Below are 6,927 nucleotides of genomic sequence, written 5' to 3' on the forward strand. Positions count from 1 at the left end.
GTCCTTTTCGAATATACATTTCCTTCATTCTTAAACCATCACCTAATCCCCACAACACCTAATAAAGACCTCTAGCTCAATTAGGAATAGGTTAGTGTCATAGTAAGTGGCAGATGTGTTTGATCGACTTTGGCTTTCTTGTGTGTCATTGAGATTGTAAGGTAAAGTGTGCCCACTTACTACTACATAAAAGCTCATATACCACTGTTATATACAATGGTAAAAAGTCATTAACCACTGTTTAAGAACCGTGGTAACAACCACCGTGACTAATAATCCTAACATAACCGTGGTAATAAAGTCCTAGTATTTACCACGGTTTTTGATAAAACCGTGATATAAAGATATCCAAAACCGTGGCTAATACTTTTACAGACTGTGATATCCTACGCAGACTGTGGGAAATAGTGCACACAATTACCACGATTTACAAAGAAACGTGGTTTGTATTGTGTATTTATACCTCGATTGATTTGAAACCGTGGTTAATAAGTTTTTCTGGAAAAAAAAAATAAATCCGCAATTGTTTGATTTTTACCATATTAACCTGCAAAATGATTTTCAAAGTCTGTCCATCACAAATAGTTGTGTCATATAACATTCCACACTTAATTTTTTAAAAAATTGCAACTAACCAACTAAAAAACAAATTAGACATCCAACACGACAATGCATTACTAATTACTATTTCGAGTTAATAAAAAACCATCCAAATTTACTTGTTTCATCCATACATCAAAAGACTTTGACAACACTTATGTCCTTCGTGTGAAGCCTTATAATACCTTGTGATCGAGCGATCAACTTGCAACAATATGCGCGCAAATGGTGAGATCAAAGACCCAAACCTTAACTGGGAGCGGTCTAAACTGCATTAAGACATCACGGCCGGTTCAAACTTTCCATTATGCTGGATGCACCTAAAAAATTCAAGTCGGACAACTAGTTTCAAGTATAATTTAAGAAAATCATGGTCAACGTCTTAATACAATTGGAATGGTCCATTCCTTAATAACAATAAGCATAAATCGTATTTCATTTTTTTTACTAATAACAATAAGATATCTTATTTAGATGGGATGCGGTCGTTGAGGCTTAGCCTATATATATGTGTACTTCTTGTAGTGTGAATCCCTCACATTACACAAGTATTATTAATAAAAGTTTTTGTTTTACTGATAAAAAAATAAAATAATAAGCGTAATTCATTGCAGTGATAGTAACTACACTAAAAATCACAACCTTTTGTGCTATCGAATAAATTGTAAAAGAGCAACCACTTACCTGTCCTTGAGAATCAATTTCCCAAGCATAAGGGAGAAACACTTGAAGCCAAGCCAAGCCACGCTTCGGTTCATACATCTAGACTTGACATTTGTATCATACCCAAAGCCTTGGCACAATTTAATTTGTACATCCAACCACTCCTATCTATGAAACTGACAATTAGATAGTCCTACCAGGTACATGAAACTATATTATCCACAGCATCAATGATAATTTCATCAAACCAATCCTATATACATGTATCGGCAAAAATTTAATGAGCGGACCAGGAAAACATATTAGTAAAGAACTTAAATAGTACTATCATTATTTCAACACTAAACACCAATTCATTAGTTAAAATATATAATTCAACCAAACAAGAGAACTCTCTTATGATATATAACAAACTGCCTAACTCCAATTTCAGCAAAGTAACATATAGTATAAGCCTTCAAAGACTCAAATAACATGAATAAAATTAAGTAAAGAAACTAAACTCTAATTGTATCAAATTCTCTTACTTCATTTCAGAAATTAGGTCACATACACACACATGATGATAAACATATGAATATTAGGATGAATAATTCAGGTCTAAGGATATAGCTTCGGACTCGGGCAGATTTGGAGAGTCGAACACCTTGTATACATTTGACCCTTTGCCTTTCTAAACATTAACCCAACTATGGCAACTGAATTTTGGCATGCACCACTAGACTACGAAATTATATCTCAACAAGGTAGCCATAATATTAAAATGAAAAGAAAACTATGAACCAAACACCCACATCAACTAGATTAAAGCCATGGACCTTCTGCTACCACCCAATGATCTAGTCCATCCAAAACACACTAACAACACTCACTACTAGCTATATGAAAAACTAGTGTAACGGCAGATCCATAGGAAACCATAATTAAACGAACAAAATATTAAACTAGATGGAATTACCATCATGTATATATGCATGTAAGTACCATGTTGATCACTTGTATCAAACTAATAGTGGATAGACTTGCTCATGGTTTAAAGACAATTATATATTCACTCAAGTAACAAGAGTATAACCTTGAAATTTGGTTTGGAAATTCTTACCTGAAATCTTTATGTTGCTTTGATTCTTTGCATAACAAGAAATGGGTGGTCCTCTTCTCTAGCTAGCCAAGCTCCTGCTTTCCATTTTCCTTTGTTGCTAGCTTCTCAAGCCTCATTTTCTTAGCAAAAGAAAAGATAAGTATTAAAACACCGCTTGATCTTCCTTTTCTAAAGAATGTCCCCTTTATCCAACCATACTACCTAGCAACTCCTTCATAAAAATATAAGAACAAAGAAAGTATATATATTAGTATTTCATTAACATACTGAAAGATATGAAGGCCGGATTCATGCAAAAACAATAAGAACTTCATAGCTTTTCTCCAACTACTCAATACTAACACCACGTACAAATCAAGATTTCCACTACGTTATTAAAGCTACTAAAAAAATTGATAAGAAAAAATTAAGTGCATTAAAACAAATATAAACTTGTGACCCCCAGGTGAATCCCCCCTTTTTATTTTCTTAGTCCCGATCCCCCCACTTTGTTAACTCCTGCATGTATAAGTTAAGCATTAAGATACTAGGTACAAAGTAATATTGTAATACTAGCAAGAGGGGCATACAAATTAGAATCACTATCCATTAGGTCGGGCATAACAAAAGTTGGGCTGAATAAGGAATGCATGTACTACACCCTTGTTTTACAAATCAAGCAACAGGAAGAAAAATACCATCCTCACTTCAAACAAAGTTTTTGTCGAGACAACTTTGTCAGTAATCGAGTTCTACTATGAGAGAACTCTTCCCACAGAGCATCATTGCCAACTGAATTCTTTTCTAGAGTAGGACAACCATTAATTACTCCATGTGCTGGAAAACACTTATAGGTTAATGGTTAAAGAGTAAACCCTTTATCACTAAAATAAGGGTTAACTACATATCTGGTATCAATGTTGGCTTGAGAATAAACTCCAAACCTACATGAAATAGTCACATGCTCCGAGGATGGTGCTTAGATGACTATACAAAGAGCTAGAGCTTAGCATAAACAAGCTAGGGTAACCCATCCACAAAAAATGTCATATATGCCATAAAACGTGTACCAAAGAGCCTCTCTACTGACTCAAACCTGTACCAATATGCAAATTGCAATAAATTATTCCTTTTTCCAAACCCTAGAGTGCGCAATTCAAGTGTATATCCACACTTTCTTTCAATTGTATGTGTGTTACGCGGATTCTCACAATTAACACTCTTTAATAGTTTAATACATTCAGGATCGGCCACAGGTGTTTTAGATTTGAGTGCTACTGAAAATTTATGTTCTCAAACAGAAATTTAACTAAGTACACAAAAGATTGTAGAAATATAAAATGAAACAAACCTGATCGAGGATCCCTTAATTGGCCTTTTAACCTGAAACCAAATAATAGATAAGAATAGATTTGATTTTAGTACTTTTTAATAAGCAACCGAAACTCTTGTTCCAACTTTCTATCAAATTTACAATCTCTAGTGAAATTATATGATGTATCTCTACTTGAACAATCAATCAAATAAAGACATCTATATATACAAAGAACAGTTCTCGATGAAGAATTTCTTCAAACATTTCATATATACCGATGAATTCTAAGAACACGAAATAATAGCTCACTGAATGATTGGAATCTGAAAAGTTCATCACCACTTCATCTTCTTTCACATCAATCTTCAAAAAGTGAACAAAGAAAGAAACCCAATCCCCAATTTCACTGTTTTAAGGAAACCCCAACCTCCCCATCTTGGATACCTAATTGATTAATTCATTCGAAAATCACATCCCCAAAAAGGATTTCAGCAAGAACCTAAAATTCTTAGTTTTTAACCTAACAAGTTGAAATCACATTAAATACTCCTGAAATCCTAACTCAACTATCCTTAAATTTCTTCTAAACCCTAAATAGCGGATGAAAACACACCGATGTTTGAAAAAAAAGAAAGGATCAAATGAGAACATGAAATATAAGTTGAAAACGGTGTTGAATAATTTGGTGAAACCACCAAGTTAAGAACAGGGTGGCTAGTTTACAACTACAGAAGTGAGAGAGAGAGAGAGAGAGAGAGAGAGAGAGAGAGAGAGAGAGAGAGAGTTGGAAGAGTGGGTTATAGATGATATAGAGATGACCAAGTTGAGCGCTAAGAGTGTTCTCTTAATTATATACTTTTTTTATTCCCACGGTTGGGCCAAGATGGCTTAGATTTAGTTGTTTCCATTATATTGTGGAACAGGTCACGATGGTAAATAAGAGTACTTATGTCCTTTGTTTCCAAAAAGCGGTGGTAAACAATAGTTCTTATGTCCTTGTTTCTACAAATTAGTGGTATATAATAGTTCCCAAAAGATTTTAAAACTTATACCGTGGCAATTTGTAATATACCACTGTTTTTGGCAAAACCGTGGGTATTGAATTGATGCCAACCGTGGTATAAATGCTTTGCTGTTGCACACTAGAGTGAGCGAAACTTGAGTGGAAAAATCATAGTGTTTTTGTCTTGACATATATGTGAGGACCTACTTAAGGACGTTATTCCAAAGTTTCAAAAATGGACCTGTTATTGCATTTCATAGCATAGTTCATTATATATATGTTTATCCGTAGATGATTGATTATTATGCATGTATTAGTTTAGATTTCGAATTTATTATTCTGTATTCATTGCTAGTGAGATGTATAGATATCTGAGAATAAAGTAGGAAATATTAATTTTATTTCTTAGTCGTTGTAATATAGATGAAGTTTATGAGTACCTTCTCTGGAAAACTCTCACGAGGCTATAACTCATCCACTAGGGAATTCCAATGGTTTAAGGCCTTACTGTATATGGTCAATGCAATCGCACTCAGCAAAACGAGATTAGTTAGAACTCCATTTTTTGTCACTTATTTTAATTTCTCATATTTGCTTGAGAACAAGCAAAATGTTGTTTGGGGGTGGTTTGATAAAAGCCCAAAACTGTAGTTTTAACCCCTTAATAATATTACATTTAGACCAATTATGTGTACAATAAATAAGAGTTAGTACTATTTACGTGCTTTTGTGTATTTCAGATCTTTGAGTCAAATATGTGAAGAAATATGTCACTTTTGCAAGAAAAAGGAGCAAATATTGGTTGGTAAGAAGTTCTATGGTTAAATCCCAAGTTTCAAAGAGAAAAAGCCTTTTTAAAGCCTAGTCAAAGCTGGAAAAGTCAAAGTCAACGCGAGTAGAAAAAGAGTAGAAAAGGCAACAGAACTTCCGCAGGTCGTATCTTTGGACTCAAACCTCGGAATTGGGCCTATTATATGTCAAAACGACCAGATCGGAAAGAGATTTCTAATAGTCTAAGCCTTGACCCAATCAGAGCAGTAAAAGTGGATGAAAAGGGTGTTAAAGTAATGTCATGTAGAGAAACCCTTTTTGGACATGTAATTAGGTTTTGGGCTTGATTTCATGACCCAAAACATGGCTCTAAAGCCCATACACGAAATTGTAAACCTAACTCTCTCATATATAAAGAGGTTTAAGGCTAAACAAAACTTGACTACTCATCTCTTTAGTTTAGTTTTAAATTAGGGTTCTCTCTCTCTCCCTTTTTAGTTTAGTTTAGTTTTAGTTAATTAGTTTAGTTTGTAGCCTCCATTAGAACCTTTTAATAAAAGCTTTAGTTTATTCAATTCAAGTATCTTTAATAAAGTAGTTCTTGAGGGGTTTGATGAAGTTTTGATGAAGACTTGATGTGTTAGTTAGAATTATTATTTTTTAAGAGTTTCACTCTAGTAGGTTAGTTGATTCGCCATGAGAATGGGTTGAACTTCCTCGCATGCTAATTATTAGTTGGTAGAGATTGCCATGAGTAATTGGGGATCAAATACTTAATCTTTATTGGTTAGGATTGCAATAATCTACACTAGCATATTAGGAATCAATCAAAGTGGAATCAAATTCCCCTAATTCCTTCTCTATTCTTCTTCATATTTTATTCAAGTCATATTCAATTGCTTAGTTAAATTATTACAAGTTAAATTCACATTTTAGTTTCATAGTATAAATTCACCTCTATAAATATTGCTCTCACCATTGTTTCCTTGTGTTTGATTAGTTGAATTTCTTTATGTCTTGGTAGTTTAGGAGTGGAACAAATCCGTACTCTTTATATTACTTCATGATTATTTGAGAGTAGGAATATTGATCTAAGCACTTGTTTAGTTGATTGATTATTTGTGTTTATGCATAAATAGTTAATTTACGTATATTTGTTTTTATCACTCTTTCAAGCAAGGTTCTATTCATCCTCTCTGCTATTCCATTCTGCTGAGGCGTGCCCCTGACTGTCTAGTGTTTGGCAATTCCATGTTGCACACAAAACTCTTGAAAGGCCCATAGGTATACTCTATATCATTGTCAGACCTTAGTGTCTTAACCTTCCTATCTGTGTGATTCTCAACCATTGCCTTCCACCTCTTAAATGTCTCAAACACTTCATCTTTCATTTTCATCTTATACACCCACACATAGCGAGTATGATCATCAATGAATAAGACATAATAACGGTTACCTCTTTTTAAAGCCACTCTGGAGGGTCCCCAAACATCC

This window comes from Coptis chinensis, chromosome 5, assembly GCF_015680905.1.
Source record: "Coptis chinensis isolate HL-2020 chromosome 5, ASM1568090v1, whole genome shotgun sequence".
NCBI lineage: Eukaryota > Viridiplantae > Streptophyta > Magnoliopsida > Ranunculales > Ranunculaceae > Coptis > Coptis chinensis.